General features: G+C 39.3%; 1 protein-coding gene across 2 annotated transcripts in view; it reads left to right on the top strand.

The window, feature by feature from the left end:
- Nucleotides 1-1,606: 1,606 nt before the first annotated feature.
- The window catches only part of sgms1b (sphingomyelin synthase 1b), a 59,598-nt gene continuing 41,919 nt past the window's right edge, over nucleotides 1,607-19,285 (top strand). For both annotated transcript variants that reach the window (XM_055647255.1, XM_055647256.1), the window contains exon 1: nucleotides 1,607-1,694. The gene's annotated coding sequence lies outside the window, so the exon portion shown is untranslated. The remainder of the gene's footprint in view (nucleotides 1,695-19,285) is intronic.

Below are 19,285 nucleotides of genomic sequence, written 5' to 3'. Positions count from 1 at the left end.
CTCCATTGAGGATAAATGGGGATCCTGCGGATAGGGTGAACTGTTTTAAATATCTGGGAGTCCACATCTCCGAGGATATGACATGGGCATCACACGCCTCAGCACTCGTGAGTAAGGCAAGGCAGCGCCTTCACCACCTCAGGCAATTGAGGAAATTCAGAGTGTCTCCGAGGATCCTCCAGTGCTTCAAGCAGCGGCGGTGGAAAGCATCTTGTCCGGGAACATTACCATCTGGTTTGGGAATTGCTCTGCCAAGGACAAGAAGGCTCTGCAGAGAGTAGTGCGTTCGGCCGAACGCACTATGGGAACTTCACTTGCCCCCCTGCAGGAACTATACATCAGGAGGTGCAACTCCAGAGCGAACAATATCATGAGAGACCCCTTCCACCCTTGCAACGGACTGTTCCAGCTGCTACGGTCAGGCAAACGCCTCCGTTGCCATGCGGTGAGAACAGAGAGTTTGAGAAGGAGTTTCTTCCCAGAGACCATTCGGACTGTAAACGCCTATCTCACCAGGGACTAACTCTACTGAACGTTTTTCCTTCCATTATTTATTATGTAAAGGCATATGTGTGTTATGATTGTGTTTATAGTTTGTTTGGTTGTTTGGTTATTTGTCTTTTTGCACAAAAGTCCACGAGCATTGGCACTTTCATTTCACTGCACATCTCGTGACAAATAAACATGACTTGACTTGGTTTAAGAGGGAACTGCAGATGCTGGAGAATCGAAGGTTACACAAAAAAGCTGGAGAAACTCAGCGGGTGCAGCAGCATCTATGGAGCGAAGGAAATAGGCAACGTTTCGGGCCGAAACCCTTCTTCAGACTTGACTCAATGACTTGACTTGACTTGGTGCACTTTCAATGAGTGTCTGGCTGCTTATTCTCTCGGACTTGGCTGAAAAAGGAGCTCGATCCCTGAAAGTGACCGGTCGTGGCTCCTGAAATACTTTCACAGCCAGTTAAATTATGCCCCAATGTTTCTAACCCCAAAGAAATGAAATGTTTGTGAATGTTTCTGACATTATCAAAGGTTGAAAAATATTCAAAAACTTTTATTTTAAAAAAAAAGATAGTATTCAAATGCTTAGACAACACACAAACAATGATCTCTATTGTGGAAAGATTAAAATTGCTTGAAATTTTCTTACAATTCCATTTTGTTTGAAATGAATGAAAATGCTGAAGATTCAGCACCCAAATATCCAATGCAACTGTTGGGAAACTAGGATGATGTTGTTCTGCCACATTGTAAGGCAATTAGAAGAAAAGTGGTGAGATTGGAGACCTCCACTTTTGCTTCAGTTTATCATTGCCTCTCCTACACCAAATTGTGTACCATTTATTTAGCTGATCTTAGTCGATGATTAGATTAAAGCTCTCTATGTATAAAATGAATGAAGAATAAAAAAGCTTCATGCAAGCCTTTCAATTATCCTGTCATTTTTATAGCATGGTAGAAAGACCAATAACATAGGAGACAGACTTGCAGAAATCAGAAGTGATTTTATTTTTGGCCAATGAAGGTGCCGTTGTCTTAAAGAGAATTATCGGTGAACCTCTCGCTGAAATTACTATGAAACTAAAATCCTATTTTTATGCTATTTCAGATCTGCCATTTGCTGGATTCAAGTTGCAGTTCAAGAAATGTTCATCCACTAGTACCAAACTGCAACGGTAGACATTGTTTTAGGTATGTACATGTGTGTGTTTATTTCTATGTAAATTTAGGTTCTTTGAGTTCCAAGTTTGTTGTGCTATTAGTCAATGTTTCTAAGCAACCCAGGAAAATAAGAAAGATTTTTCTCCAGAGTTGAGATTCTGGTGAGATCTTTATACAATACCTTTTTAATAGATTAAAATGTATTAGCAAGATGTAAGCCTCAGAAGAGATTGGGAGGGGGACAAAAGCATGGCTGAAGTTTTTACGAGCTCCTAATTTTGTGGCAGGAAATTAAGCTGCATTCTAGATTTTTCCAGAAGGCTACGAAATAATTCTACATTTTGGATCTGGAGGATGAAGGCACAATTGGCACCAGAGGAGTGATGCAGGGAAACCGAGATCTCAGAAAATGATTACACAGAGGGATGGGGGGAGGGGGTTAATATAAAAGATTGCGAGGGGTGCTGGCATCAAGGGATTTAAAAGGATGTTTTGCCAGACTAAGACTCAAATTTATGTTTGCCAGCAAAACGGCACCGATAAACTGAACTTAAACCAAATTAAGGTACAGATAACCACATTCTGGATAAACTCAAATTTATAAATGTATTCCAAAGGGAAGATGGGATTAGTCATGTCTAAATGTGACAAACTCAACGATGAAAACACGTTTAAAAACAAACTAATTTAGAAAAGTGAATTCCTAAATACCTCCAGAGAAGATATTACGGTATTCACTTCAAAATTGAGCTTTTACCTCCATCACTGTAATAAATAGGATAGTAATTTATCAGTATTCGGATACATTGGGAGGAACGTTGGTTGTAAAGTCTTGGAATTATCCATTGAATATAGTATTCGTATGACATTGGCACACAGCCTGACTGGAAATATGCACACAATATTTAGAGCCAGGTTTGGCAAGAACAGTGACTGCAATTTGAATTTTTGTTAAAAAGGGCATTGATTATTTGTAGGCACTATTGTGAGGATAATTGTCTTGGTAATTCAGTAAAAAATAGTCTTATTTGAGGTTATGGTGATTAGACAAAAGCCACAGAGAATCTTTTGAGGCTTGAAAAGATTGAGGCCATTAAAGACTGAATTAGGACTGAATTAGGTCGCTTGCAACAATATAATTCATCAAAAGCATGTGCAAATTCTCATACTATCTCTAATTTGTATTGCTCCTCGGCAGAATACAAGTACAAGGCATGTGTTAAAATGGCAATCGTAAATTTGTTGCCAAGTATTTCAAGTTAAGAGTAAAATCACTTGCTGAGTGTGAGCCTGTGTTGAGCCTCAAAAAACAGTAGTATTTGTGTAATGAGTTCTGGTTGGAGTGGACCATTGGAGTTGTTTGTGAATTTCAGCAGTTGTCAAAATGAAATATTGTCTTGTGACTAAAGCATTTTAAGGAACGATCGGTTTAATCCCACTGATATCGAAATCATGCAGTAATTTTATAATGTTTTTTGCAATGTTTTTCAAACTAATACATCTATGCATTCATAATTTGTTATATCCTATTTAAACCTGTTTTTAAAAAAAATGTGTTTAATGTATTGTAATGTTCCATGTTTTGAGATTAAATTTGAAGCAAGAATTATAATGTACTTTTTTTGTATTCTGGTGTCCTTGTGTATTTTATCTATTTTTTAATGGCTCCAGCCACGTAGGTTCTATATTGACCTCCTGAGCTGCCTGTGCAGAGTTTGCATGTTTTGCATGTTCTTCCTGTGATCATGTGGGGTTTTACTGAGTGCTCCAGTTCCTTTCCTATCCCCAACCAAGATGTGGGGGGAGGGATGGAGTTGGCGGCAATGTGGAAAGCATAAAATGGATTTGAGTAGGATTAGATATTAAAGGGATGTTTGGTGTTCTTTGCGGGCCAAAGGGCCTATTTCCATGCAATATCTTTTTGACTAACATTAAGTGATCGGGAATTACATCCCTTCAATTGATCTTGTGGCACAATCAATCAAAAAAAACTTGCATAACTTGATTTGCGACCCTTGCTGTACAAAACTTCTGAACATTTAGTGTAGTAAACTGGTTAATAGCCCCACTAAACTAACAAGTAATTGTGTGGCCTGTGGCAGTATTGTGGGGAGGATGAAATGAGGCAGATATTGACAGCAATGTATACTTAATTACATGTTCAGTTTCACTTCTAAGATAACCAAGGGAGTAAAAATCGGTCTTAGATTACATTCAGTATTTAAATCAATGGTATCAAATATCTGAAGCAGGTTTAAGTGTACATATGCAATTATATTATACAATACGTGCATATGACCAAGGAAGAATTTTGGCTTCCAAGTTTATAATTGGTAGCATTATTTAAAGGGTAGATTAAAATGCATTTTTAATATGAAACACAAATTTCAGTTGTATTAAGTTGTTTAGATCCAATAATATCTCATTCTTGCCCAGTCATTAAATTAATGGGGGAAATCATTATTTTAACATTTGAAGAAATGCACTTTTATTTTAATATTCAGGAGTGTCCAAAAAGGAAGGGCATGGGAATGTTTCCATTCTGGTAAATTTCATCCAGAGAATGAGTACCCAATCCACCTTGAAATAAATGCATAACCCATGTTTGATTGATTCTGTAAACACTGAATTACTCCCCAGAGAGGTGGGAGCTTTATGAGCATTGCTTAAACATTCAACATTTTTTTGTGCCAAATAGGGTGTAGTGAATGCAACTGATGCTGACTCTACTTTTCTATGGTGTCTTTTAACATTATTAAATGTCCCAACACATTGCACCTAAGAGAATTCCTATGCATTGTTTAAAAGGGAAAGTTGGCGGCATGTTTGAAAGTATTGGTTATGAGGAGGCTTTTTAAGGTCATTGATTGGGGACTGGAGGGCCCCCAAAGTGGTTGGAAGTTCTGCTAACAGATTGAAAAGAGGATGAAGTAGGAATAGCAATACTTCATTCTCCCATGTGACCAAGCAAAGTGAGATTCTTTGCTTGCATACACAATGTATACAAATAGCAGCCACCGGGCTACAAATTCTCTACAAATAGTAAAGAATGGTGCTGAGCAGGAGAAAGTTGGTGAGAGAGAGATTGCAGTAAGGTCAATGAATACTCAATAACGCCATGAGCAAATATTTTTAGCAATTATTTTCACAAACAAGCATCCCCAAAACAGAAAGTCTGCACATAAATGGAAATGAAGAATTTCAAATAAAAACACTCACTTAATCATAAAGTTACTAGGCAAACAAAAAAACATTTTAATGTCCAGTTTGCACTACCTGCAGTCCCTCCCTTCACTTAGCTGGGATCCTGGGGTAGAAAATATTTGTAATACTATAAAACATGTGTATTGTTTGAACATAAACCAAATTTCATGCCTGTTGTAGCATTTGGATTGATCTTGACTGTCCTGCAACTCTTTACTTGCCTTGAATTCAAATTCGAGTTGACCTCAGGCATCTAGTATTTTGGAGGCTATAACTTGATAATCCTACCATGTTCATTCATAAGTGGTCCAGTTTCAGTTTTTAAATTGTTTTTATTCTTGTATTCTGGAGTGTGTTCTAAATCTTTTAAATGAATGGCCAATTAGTGATTGGCATCCTTGTAACCTACTCCGGGAGAAGCATCCTCAAATAAAAATTGTCAAGCGCTATCTTCCCTTCATGAAACCAGAATATGTAAGTTAATGATTTTTTAAATTTTTTTATCATGACTTTAGCAGTAAACTTCAACATTTTGCTGAAAATAACTGTCAGACTATACGTGGTAAAGTTTATTTTTTTTAATTCCCTTTGTACCTAATTGTCGAAACTCCATGTATTTATATACTATGTTATTCACTCGATGTGCCTTTCAGTAGTTTGCATTTTGAAATATTTTGAAATAATTTGTTTTGAAATTGCAGTGTTATAAAATTGTTAATCTAATACCACACTTAATCTCCTTAACCATGGGTTGCTATTTTTGTACGGCGTTTTTCTCCTTGGAATTTTTGAAATATTTCTTTAAAAACTTTCCATTATTTATCTTAAATCTTTGCACCTCAGGCCATTTCCCCTCAAACCAACATTTTAGACCTTACATTCAAAATTCTAGCCTTGATTTATGTGTCTCTCTTGAATATTATTGTTTTGTCACTTTTCCCTGGAGGGTCTCTTGCTTATAGGATTACTAATTAGCTCTGTCTGACTACATAGGTTAACACCAAGGATATCCTACCCCGCAGTTTTAATCATAGCCCCTTCTATCAGAAAATTATTGTTAATGCATCTTCCAATCCACTTCAAATATTGATTTGCTAAATTTTTGTGGAAAATCAAAGTTCCCTTGATGTATCATCATTAATACATGCTTTACTTATTACTTACTCTAATTATGCTGTGCAGGAGTTGATTTAAGCCTTTTTTTTTTTTGCTCTTAATTTATATCTGATTGTATTTCTCATTCTTCTAGACTAAAATCATGCTTCACAAAAGCCTATTTCATTCTTTATTATGAGGCTGTGCAGCTTTTTCTCCTTTTTTAACTTTGTCTGTGCAGCTTTAATAGGTTTAGGTGAAATACGTCACATTTTTTACATTATGTATCTACGCAATATTAAACTTTTCAACCTTTTGAAATCATATGTTTCTCAAAATGTCAAAAGTAAAATGTAAAGTGCAGCATTTGCCGTGGCAAGTTTTGAAAACAGCATTGTGCAGTATCTGCCAACTGACCCCTTCTGATTACATTTGGTGATTGCAACACAATTCTGGAAGTAAGATTTGTGTGGGAAAATGAAGATAAATCTTACCTTTTCAAATCTGTGAATATGGTGCTCAGCTATATTTTAAATTTATCTTGAAACGACAGTTATTAATGATAAATTGTACCGCATTTTATGATGGCATTATCAGTATTCGATGAAAATCAAAGACTGCAAATACTGGAAATCTAAAATTAAAAGCAGAAAATGTGAGAAGTACTCATCTTGTTACATCAGGCCTCATTTATGTTAGTGTTGCAGAACGGTAGTGAAGGAAGAATGATTACTTTTTGCCTGGAATGAGTAAACTCCATGTTGAGGTTATGGGCCAAAATACAAATTAAAGTGTCATAGATCACAGATTCAGCTTCTTCAACCAATCAAGTCTATGCAGGCTATCGAGTAGCTATCCCCACTAGTTTTATTCTTCCCTTGCTGCAGTCAACCAGTCACCTTCATGCTCGGGGCAGTTTAGAGCAGCCAACTTCTACAGATGCACCATAGAAATTGGGATGCATCACAGCCTAGTATGCCCAAGACTATAAGAAATTGCAGAATTGTAGAGCAGCTCAGTCCATCTTGCAAACCAGCCTACATGGTTTATCTCTGTCCCCACCCTCCTCAAACCCTATCGACTCATTCTATACTTCACACCACTTGGGGAAAGCAGCCAATGGAATCAAGGACCACCTAAGTTGTTCTCTCTTCTCCCCTCTCCTGTTAGCAGAAGATACAAAGGTTTGAAAGCACATTATCAGACTCTTGTATGCATAGTTTTTCACCGTGTCTGTTTTGTGTCAATATTAGTACCAATTAATCTACCCAGCCCCATACCTATTGAATCTGTGATAGGAACCCAGAGCACCTGGAGGAAACCTCATAGCTGCAAGGTGCAAACTACATAACTTGCACCGGAGACCAATGTTTGATCTATTTTGGAACTGTTTCCATTTTCTATTTATAGAAATTCATTTCTGGAATGTTCTTTTTCTGCTTAAAATTGTGCATGGTAGGTATTTTTCGAGCAAATTATTTATTAAGAACTAATGTGGTGTTTCTGAAGAAAATAGTTTGAAAATTCCATGACAAATTTTCAGTGGACCCAAGCAAATGGGTCTAACTCATGACCATCTTTTGCCTAGCTGTCGTCATTCATGCCGGTATCGTCTTCTAGTCACCACTGTTAAAAATAGTTAGCTTCTCCACTTAAAATGCATTTCTGGGGCTATACTCTTTAGTTTGAAGCATGAATACCCAAACAGGGACCAGCAGCCATATTTGGCCTAGTTTATCTCTTTGATCTACTAAAGCGTCTTTGCTGATCGCCATCTTGTGCATTCTCTGGAGCTGGAGACTTTGTTTGCTTTTTTTTCATAGATTGGAATTTTAGGACATGAAGATTTTAGCCCACATTTGGCCCATATCCTTCTAAACCTTTCCTATCAATGTGCCTGTCCATGTCTTCTAAGCATTGTACCTGCCTCAACTACTTCCATATGCCTACAATCCTCTCTGTGGAAAAACACACACTGCATTCACCCTATCTATTCTCATAATTTTGTATACCTCTAAGATTACAACTCGTCCTCCTGCAGTGGAATGAATTGAGTCCTTTGTGTTTAAGAAGGAACTGCAGATGCTGGAAAATCGAAGGTACACAAAAAAGCTGGAGAAACTCAGTGGGTGCAGCAGCATCTATGGAGCAAAGGAAATAGGCAACGTTTCGGGCCGAAACCCTGTCCAACCTCTCCATGTAGTTCAAGTTCTGGCAACATCCTCAGAAATCTTCTCTGCACTCTTTCAAGCTTAATGGGATATTTCCTATAACTATATGATTGAACCTGACCGCAATACTCCTCATGCACCTTGAGACCTATTGTTTTCTTTGAATGTCCTGCCTTGATTGACCTCCTAAAACACAATATCTCACACTTATCTGCATGAAACTCCATTTTCCTTGGCTATCTTGCCCAGCTGATCAAGATACCATTAGAATTCTTGATAACCATCTTCACTGTCCCCAATACCACGATTTAAATGTCATCAGCAAACTTACTATTCGGGCCTTGTACATTTTCAACCAAGGAGTTACTATCGATGACAGAGCATTGGGCCCAGCATTGACCCCTGAGGTACTGGCCTCTGGACTGAAAAACAACATTCCACCACACCGTGCTTCCTACCATGAAGACAATTCTGTTTCCAAATTGTTACTTTCAAATATTTTGTTAACCAAGAATATTAGGTAGAAAGGACAGGTATGGAAAATTCAGTCATGTATCAGTGATCATATTTGCAGACAAAGGGTCAAGGTTCAATACACCTAAGAGAATGAAGTAAATAGAATTGTCATCAATGTACTTGACCGTAAATTAATGTTGCTGAGGGCAGCATTCACATGTGGAGGTTAATAGAAGGAAAGTGCATGCACTGGAGAGTAAACGTTACTGATGGTTCCCTAGCTATAAAATCAAATTAAAGTTCTATCGCAGTCGCGGCCTCAAAAAGGCTGGCAGTATCATCAAGGACCCACACCATCCTGGCCACACACTCATCTCCCTGCTACCTTCAGGTAGAAGGTACAGGAGCCTGAAGACTGCAACGACCAGGTACAGGAATAGCTACTTCCCCACAGCCATCAGGCTATTAAACTTGGCTTGGACAAAATTCTGAACATTAATAGCGCATTATTTGTTATTTGCACTTTATCAGTTTATTTATTCATGTGTGTATATATTTATATAATGGTATATGAACACACTGATCTGTTTTGTAGTCAATGCCCACTATGTTCTGTTGTGCTGAAGCAAAGCAAGAATTTCATTGTCCTATCAGGGACACATGTCAATAAACTTACTTGAACTTGAAATTGATAAGATGAAGTTGGCTGAGTGTGGTAAACCCCATGAAATGGAAAATAGTATGGTCAACATTTACAGATGTAAAATGTAAATTGGTTGGTGAGAGCACAATGATTTTTGTCATGATTACACTATTAGTGGCTTAGTTTGCTGCCTTTGTGGTGTGGTGGTGGTGGTAGTGGTGGACGTGGTTCAACTAAGGAGTTGAAGGTACACATTGACTTCTGAAGTTCCAATAATTTGAAGGGCTGTACACTGAACCACATGGAACATGTATATTAGGCTATCATTCACTGCCTAGAGCGTGGCATTCAACACCAGCATCATTTCAAATATTTTATTGTCAAACTCGGGGAACTGGGTCTCTGTTCGATCCTATGCAACTGAATCCTCTAATCCTCATTGGCAAACCTCAAACAGTATGAAATGATGACAACACCTTCTCGCGGATCATTAGCACAGGCATCTCAAGGCTGTGTGCTTAGACACCTGCTCTATTCTAAATCCATGACTGTGTAGCCATAAGCAGCTTCTATATCATCGTCATTAAATGCACCGATGATACCACCTTTGGACGAATAATATTTAATGTCAGAGTGTAGGGAGGGGGAGATCAATAATCTTGTTGAGTGGTGCCCCAGGTATAATCTTGCTCTTACCGTTAGTAAGACCAAGGATCTGATTAGGAAAGTTGAGAGACCATGCACCTATCTTCATCGGTGAGACGCTGGTGGAGAGAATCAACGGCTTCATGCGTGCACGTCAGATCTGTCCAGGGCACAATGCCTCTACTTCCTCAAAAGTTTGAAGAGATTTGTCATGTCACCAAATTTCTACATGTTTACAGTGGAGAGCATACTCACTATAGCATCACAGCGTGGTTGAGAAATTTGAATACTCAAGATCGAAAGAGGCTGCAGAAACTGGTAGGTGTTACCTGTTCTATCACAGGGATTATTCTCCATGCCATTGAAGGGAAGGAAGCATTACCTCCACAAATGCTTTCTTTCAGCCTCTTGAACCATCTGAAGAAGAGTCCCAATCCGAATGATCAGCATTCATCTTTTCCAGAGATGCTGCTTGACCCGCTGAGTTACTCCGGCACTTTGTGTTCATTGCAGGATTTAAGCTGTAGCAAATAAGAATTTAATTGTTCCTGTCCCAGTGCTTGTGATGATTAAGTACTTATGAAGAAATTAAGGTTGGTGATGAGATAGTATTTTGCATAGGTGGTAGGACCCAAGCAAAGGATGATGGTGGTAGATCAGAAGATATGGGCATCTACTTGGAGGAGGGAGAGTGTACATTAACAAACTTGCGTAGATCGTGGACCAGGATGAAACATTTAGACGGTAGACAGGTCATGAGAGTAGGGTTCAAAGAGGGTATGAGTGAAGGAACTGGTAGATCAGTTCACTTTAGTAATACAGCATGGAAACAGGATGTGGGAACTCGACCCACCAAGTCGACACCATTGATCAACCACATACTGGTTCTATGTTGTGTTTTCACATCCTACAAATTAGAGGCAATTTACAGAAGCCAATTAACATAGAAAATTGGTGCAGGAGTAGGCCATTCGGCCCTTCGAGCCTGCACCGCCATTCAATAGGATCATGGCTGATCATCCAACTCAGTATCCTGTACCTACCTTCTCTCCATACCCCCTGATCCCTTTAGTCACAAGGGCCACATCTAACTCCCTCTTAAATATAGCTACAATATACTAAATTAACCTACAAACCGGCACGTCTTTGGGTTGTGGGAGGTAACCGGAACACCAAGAGCGAACCCAATTGGTCATAAGGTGAACATACAAACTCCACAAAAACAAATCCGTAGTCAGGATTGAACCCGTGTCTTTGGCAATGAGGCAGCAACTCTATGGCAATGCCACACTGCCGCCCTTTTTAAGGGGAAGAATGATGTTGAGGGAGAAAACAGAAAATGTGAGCTAGGTTTGGGAGAATACAAACGGAACCCAAACCTGCCATGTAATAATATACCTCTTTTAAAAAAGCATTCAATGTGACTATAATACATGGATTTACATACTATTTAAGTTTGTCAGAGGGGGCGGATTTTTTCCTGCGAGAACGCTTGGTTTGCTACTGAAAATTTACAACAATGAGCTGTTCAGGATCTGAGCTTGCAGTAAAAGGGTGGAAGTCAGTGGAAGGAAAATAAGGTTGTGTGGAGGAAAATTCATTTTAATCTGTCTGGATTGCACCGCTATCTCGTATTTCAAGATGAAACAAGGCGGATTGTCATTGCTGCCAAGTCAGACCATCCTGATTTCTAGCTTGGAATCGAATTATTTCTTCGTCCTGCGATTGAGGCAGTAGAAGACTGCGGCAGGGTGATGCCATCCGGTTCGATATCTGTAGCTTCCCGCCTTAAAAAGGCGCATGCTCCAGGTTGGCGCTGCTGCTGTCTCTGTTTGTTGTTGTTCGCCTGACTGAGGTCAGTTGACAGGGCTCACCACGGGGTGGTCGACAATATGAGCCCCATCAAATTATTTGTAAATGTTTCACATAAGTTGCTCTTTACTACATTGCTTTACTACATTGTTTCACTAAGCTGCTCTTTACTACATTGAGTGTTTTGTCTGACTTTTAACCGAGTTATTTAGTTTGTTCATATGTGGGCTCCATGCAACTCTTTTTTTTCTTGAAAAGCTTATGACCTTTTCTCCTCTGATTTGACGACTTTGCAGTTCAGCAAATTTAAATTTGAGTATCATCAATACCTGCCCAATTCATGATTTAAATCAATTCAAATTTAAAATATATGATTCGGTTTTGCATAATGAGTGACAAACATGTTTCCTTAAGCACCAATAAATCCACATTACCTGACACTCAACAGTGACATTTTAAAATACCTATTGGTCTCAAAGCACTTTGGTAAAGCTGAGGTCATAGACAGCAACATTGGATGCATAGAAAGAAATTGCAGATGCTGGTTTACACCGAAGATAAACACAAAGGCAGGAACGAGGTACTGATTGGGGATGATCATCCATGATCACATTGAATGGCGGTACTCCTTCACCTATTGTCTATCATCTTTTGTCTAAAATGCTAGAGTAACTCAGCAGGCCGAAGGTCTGAAAAAGGGTCTCAACCCAAAACGTCACCCATTCCTTCTCTCCAGAGATGCTGCCTGTCCTGTTGAGTTACTCCAGCATTTTGTGTCAGATAATTGGATTTTCTCTTTTCTCATACAATGCTGCAGTTGTGTTCAACATTACAAGTATGCAGTTTGAGCTAAATATTTCTCGTATTCATCTTGCAATTAAAAGTTTTATTTGCTGCCAGTGTGTTTTGTACTATGATGTCCAAGGTCTGAATCCTGGACCTGCTACCAGTTAAGCTTATTTTGTTTTGCTTTTATATTTTATTACTGATGCATAATTTCCTTTTTATTCCTCCATGGGATATCATTTGAGGAAAAATACAACATACGGGTAAAACAATTTCAAAAAGATATATGGAAAATATTATTTAATCCAGTTTGTGCTTGGACAGGAAATTGGCTGGAGAGGAAGTTGGAGTGTGAGGGGCAAGATTGACATATCAAAGATAATGGAAAAGGCTCTGCTAAGATTTGAGTGGCTACATTTAAAAGAAGAATTCTGAAGTTGGTAATATTTTCATTGTTACCTAAACCATGAGCAACTCATCGAGGGTGGAAGATTGCAACCTTCATGTGGTCCGCCCTGTTTTGACTAATGCATTCAACTCAACGTGCACAAATGCAAGATCAGATAGAACAAGTTGTCCAACAACTTTTGGCTGTGCACGCCATACGAAAGTAGAAGAAGAAGCAACTCATCACAGTATTAATCGGGTTGAATGTTGATGAGGTAAAGTTTTGTTTTGACACGTGGGGCATTAGCATCAGTGCTGGTTAAGTATATAGCTGTTCCATTGAGATGATGCACACCTGAACCACGTTGCGACCAGAGTTCTGAGTAAGGCAGTAAAGATTCAATAGATTTTAGATGCTGAATACTGGAGCAAAAAACAATTGTTAAAGGAACTCCGTACATCAGGCAGCATCTGTGAAGCAAACATTGTGGGTCAAGACCATGCATGAGGACTGAGTGCAGAAGGGAGTTGGCGAGTATGAAGAGATAAGGAAAAGGGGCAAGGCAGGAGGCAGTAGACAAACTGAGCGAAGAGGCAAATAATGGGCAGATCAAGCCAGGTGATAGATGCTGGATAAGTAGAGACAGCAAAAAGCTGCAGTCTGGAATTTGTGGGAACGGTGGTATATGTGGAGGGAAATCTATAGTGCTAAAGGAAAATGACAATACAACAATCCAGCAAAGTAATCGGACTATGGGTAATCAAATTGTGTCAGGAAATGATAGAGCATATAAATGCTAGATCATTTATATGCACAGAGCATTGTGACAAATTGGTTCCAGTCAAAGAAAATGCTAACAGGACAAATAGGACCATAATACAAAAGTTGTTGATGAATAAAACAGACTAATATAAAGGTGTAATGGTTGAATACAAGAAACATTTGTAACTAGGCTGACAAAGTAACAAATAGATGTAACTGGATATGGTATAATTGTCATTGCAGAGAATTGGCAGGATGACCAAGGCTGAGAAGTGAACATCCAAAGATCTGAAATACTTTGAAAGGATAGATGAAAAGGTGACGTGGCATTGGTGACAGAGGCATGTCTTTGTCCAAGGCAGGGCATGGCTTAGAAATTGATTGCTTTTTTGAGGAGGTAACAATGCAGATTGATAAGGATAGGGCAGTGGATGGTGTGGATTTCAGTAAAGTATTTGATAAAGTACTCGTCCATAATATTAAAATATATGGGATCCACAGAGCACTGATAGTTTGTTTACAGGACGGTCTTGCTCATAAAAGACAGAAGGTAGTTGTGGGAGGGTGTGATTTTGGCTGGAGGGCTGTGACCAGTGGTCCGCAGGGATCTGTGCTAGTACCACTGTTTGTGGTATGTATAAAATGCTTGGATGTAAATTTAGATCAGTTGGTTAGTAAGTTTGCAGAAAATGCCAAAATCTGCAGTTGTGCAGACAATGAGGAAGGCTGTCAAAAGATGCAGTGGAACATGGATCAGTTACAGAAAAGAGTGGAGAAATGACCGATGGAGCTTAAACTGAGCCAGTGTGAGGTGATGCACTTTGGGAGGTTGAATGAAAGGTGAAAGTATAGAGTTAATGGCAAGACCCTTAACAACATTGATGTACCGATGGATCCTGGGGTCCAAACCCATTGCACCCTGAAAGTGGCAACGCATGTAGATCGTGATGAAGAAGTCATATGATATGCTTGCCTTCATTGGTCGGGGCATTGAGTGCAAGAGTCGGGAAGTCATGTTGCAGCTTTAAAGGACATTGATTAGGCCACATTTGTGTATTGTATACAGTTCTGGTTGCTCCATTACAAGAAGGATGAGGAGGCTTTGGAAAGGATGCCGAAGCAGTTTACCCGAATGCTGACTGGATTAGAAGGTATTAGCTCCAAAGGAGAGGTTGGAAAGATGGATAGTTTTCTCAGCATTGTAGGTTGATGGGATAGAAATATACAAAATTAAAAGGCCTAGGTATAGTAGACATTCAGAATCTTCCCTCCCCACCCCTCCCAGAGTGGAAATGTCAAATAGAGAATATAGCTTTGAGAGGGGGAAAATTTAAAGGAGATATTAAGGGCATTTGTTTTAAATACTGAGAGTAGTGGGTGCCAGGCATGTGTTGCCAGGAATGGTGGAGGAGGCAGATAGGAGCATATATGAGGCTTTTAGATGGGCAAATAAACATGAAGAGATTTGGATCACGTGCAGGTATGGATATTAGTTTAACTTGGCATCATGTTTGGCATGGACATTGTGGCCATCTGGCCTGTTCCTGTGCTGCGCACTTCTATGAGCCCAAAACACTCCAGCCCAACAGTCCACTCAAAACTACCTTTTGACCATTAACACAATTGTTTTTATAATGTAATTTTTCTAAACACAAGGATTTTTAGGAATTCTTCTTGCTTCATTGCAGAACTATCTGTATTTCTAAGTTTGCCAACAACACAAAACAGGGTATTGATAAGTTGTTAAGTGGCCTCCCTCCATTGGCTGCCTGTGTACTTTAGAGTTCATTTTAAGATTATTTTATTTGTTTTTAAATCTTTAAATGGTCTTGCCCCGCCTTACCTCTCTGAGCTGCTTCATCCCTACGCTCTTGCTCGGTGCCTCAGGTCAGCTGATCAGTTGCTCCTGGAGGTACCGAGGTCTAAGCGGAAGCTCAGAGGGGATAGAGCCTTCTCTGTTGCTGCTCCGACATTATGGAACACTCCCTTGCACATTAGACAGGCCCCTTCACTGTCCATTTTCAAAACTAATCTTAAAACCCTTTTCTATTCCTTGGCTTTCGACCCTGCATGAGACTTTGCTCCTGTTTTAGTGTTTCTATTGTTTTTTTTAATTGTTTTTACTGTTTTTTAATGTTTTTGTTGTTTTTTATGTTTATGATTAGTCATGTACAGCACTTTGTTGCAACAGTGGTTGTTTTTAAAGTGCTCTATAAATAAAGTTCAGTTCAGTTCAGGAAACAAGAGGCTTCAAGGCAGCTTGGATAGGTCGAGTGAGAGGGCAAATACTTGATAGATACAGGACAATGTTGATATAATGAAGTAATCCACTTTGGTATTTCAAAACAAAGGCAAGCTAATGTTTAAGTAGTTCCTAAATGGGAAATGGTGACGCACAAAGTGATCTGGGTGCCCTTGTACATAAATCACTGAAAATAAATATGTAAGTGCAGCAAGCATTTAAGGATACGGCGTACAAAAACTTCAATGCTTCAATTAATGAGGTTTTGAGTATGACAATCATACAGGGCCTTGGTGAAACCATACCCAGAGCACTGTTTTGAACTACAGAACGTATATTTCCCATTGTGAGAGTTTGACAAAGTTTACCAGATTGATTCTTTGAATGGAAAAGCCATTGTATGAGAGTGGTCGGGTTGACTTGGCCAGAACACGGAGGGATTGCTGTGAGTGCGGTGATCTCAGTGTTTGCGGTGACATCGTGCCATGAGAACACCTTGGAGTCTGGTGCGAGTGTGGACAGCTTTCTGACTGTTCGGGCAGACAGAGACTGCAGACAGAGTGACAGCGGTCGGTACAACTCTGGTCCCTTCACAGTGAAGGAGTGTGTGTGTGGCCTGGACATTGAACTGATGGCTGTGGGTCTCTGCTTATACTGTGTGCCCTAGAGATTCTCACACGCTGGTATGGTGGCTGTTTATGTTTAATCTGTACGTAGTTTTGTATTTTGTTGCTTTTTTGGTTTGACTGTATGGTAAATCAAATTTCACTGTACCTCAGTTCATGTGCCAATAAAGGACCATTGAACCATTGATTATTCAAACATTTGAAAAAGATATTGGTAGTATTGATAACCTATTTGGCCTTTCCCTGATGCAAAGATCATAAAAGCTTAACAGTTAGGGATACCAATGACAGCATTATATTCCAGCAATATGGAAGACTATGAATGGGATTTGTTATGGACAGTGCTTGTTATGGATGGAGTCACAGGGCTGCCAGTTAACAGAAGATCCTTGGAGCAGCCAAAATGAACCACATTAATTTCTGTAACCATGGACTTTATTTGAAATAAGGTGAAGTAAAAAATCAATAACAAAATACAGGGCTTACCATTATAATATTTGAAATACGACCTTTAAATAAAAAAAATACAGCCAATTCTGAAAAAATACGTAAGCTCTTTATAAAAGCCTGCTGTCCATTGTCAGGCGCTGTAGTGTATCTTTCCTGTTCCAGGTTAGCAGTCTGAACACTTCCTTCCTGTCCAAAACGACCATCCTTTTTAGTTGGCTTTACCTGAGAATCTGTTGGCAATGGTTTATTATTGTTCTATCAATTTCATGTACGTATATCTGTCACCAACAAAAGTAGAAGAGACTCTAGGATAGGGATGGTAATTCAAGGAATCCAGCTCATCCATTGTGCCTCCAACAATTGTTTTAAAGAGCTCTTTAAAACTGCATGTAGTGCCAGATTGAATGGCTTCTGGTACTGCAGGCCTGGCATCAGGCGAGCGGCAGTAACTGGGGAACCAGTAAATGCCAGCCACAGTCTTCACAGACATGAAGTGTAAAATGGTTGATTTTATCGTTGGTCGTCACTTTCTGGAGTTGTAACAAAGTTGAGCACCCCGGCCCTATTGCCTCTTCTGCTTCTCATGAAAATTGGCATCCTGAATCGTGTCTCAGTTGCTCTATTGCACAAAAGGACTTATTTTGCTAATTCTTGCAAAGCTTCACATATTTCTTTGTGTTTGGCAGCCAAACCTGGAGACAATATTTTGGTTTGGCTAGTTTTATAAAGATTTATCACGTATTCTATGCATCTATTGATAAAGCCCAGGGTTTACCAACCACTTTCTTAGTCTCTTACCAATTTCAATGAATGGTGCTGGTCTATCTCTTTAATAATTGTGCCCTCTAGTTTATATTGTTTGTTCTCAGCTCTCGTACCAAATGCATCTTTATCATCATTTTGCTTTCTTTTTGAAGACTTTTACAATTGTTTACACGGCTATTACAATCTTTTTCTACGTTTTGTCACCTGCAAATTTGAAAATTGTGCTCTCTGTACTTGTAAACAAATCATGAAAATGTTATACTTGTAACCAAATCATGAAAATGTAAATTAAGAAAATCACTGGTCCTTTACTGTTCCCAGGAACGAAACGGTTCCAGCTGAAGGAATCATCTTTCACAACTATTGGTTCTTGTTACTTAGCCAATCAATTTGGAACTAGCAGAATAGAACAGAATGGAAAAATGTTGAAATGTTAGATCAAGTTAACGCTGGGCTGATTAAATGAGGGCGAGGCAGTGGATCAATTTTTGTATGTGGTTATTTATGGAAGTGGCCAGTAAAATCTGTATCGGTTCTTTATTGACATGCTACTATGCATGAAAGGAGAATTATGATGGCAAATTTTGAGGAATATTAAAATGTTGGTGTTCTGTGGAAGCCGTGTCTTTAGGGAGGTTTTGATGCAGTAAGAAAACAATTAATGTGCTTGGCAGCAAGTTAGATTGGGAGTTGAATCAACATTTAAATTGAAATTTAACTCAACCAGTGAAAGCAAAGCTTGAATGGTGACCGTTCAAATGTGTGAAGTGTCATTCTTTGAAAAAAATTTAAAATATACATTATTCAAGAAATAAATATATACAATACATGATCCTTAAACTCCAGCCCACATTCTCTGCGGCTATACATAAATTCAATACTGTTTACACAAATCATAATTCCCCCCCCCCCCCCCCCCCCCCCCCCCCCCCCCCCCCCCAACCGTGCCCACTAGCGCGGAATCCCTTCCTTTATTTTGAGGGGCGTCTCTACCGCACCCTGTGCATTGGGATCAGTGCTGGGCTGTAACTGTGTGCAGAAATCATTTGTAGCTAGGAACTCGCCCAAAAAAGTGTAAATGACAGCTTATACCAATTACAGCGTCAAACAACAATGAAGAAACAGTCTAAATAATAAAGGGATCTGGGTGTTTTTTATTACATTTCATATGGTGCTGAGAAAGTTACGAGTAAATGAAGTAATTGGCTTGAAGCTGTAAATGCAAGGATAAGGTTTTGATGGGTAATTTTCTATGTTTTACCACCAGGGGCGCCGGGGAGATGGCAGCCCTGCCAGCAGTCTGTTCGTTTTTTCATCTTTTGTTATTTTTTAGTGTGTTAAAAGTTTGTTTTAATGTTCTTCGGTTTGTTTTATGTGGGGGGAGGGGATCGGGGGAAACTTTTTTTTTCTTACCTTCCCGGAGATGTGATTAATTTTCGGATCACATTCTCCGGGCTCTGTGGCCTACCATCGCTGGAGCTGGAAACATCCTCGGACCGTCGTGAGCCCCACCGCGGGGCGCGGACTTAACATTGGAGCTGATCCCTTGCCTGGGATCGCTACCACCGCGGAATCA

Source organism: Leucoraja erinacea, chromosome 15, assembly GCF_028641065.1.
Source record: "Leucoraja erinacea ecotype New England chromosome 15, Leri_hhj_1, whole genome shotgun sequence".
NCBI classification, from domain to species: Eukaryota; Metazoa; Chordata; class Chondrichthyes; order Rajiformes; family Rajidae; genus Leucoraja; species Leucoraja erinaceus.
The sequence above is the reverse complement of the archived record's forward strand: the minus strand, read 5'-3'. Positions and strand labels throughout refer to the sequence as shown.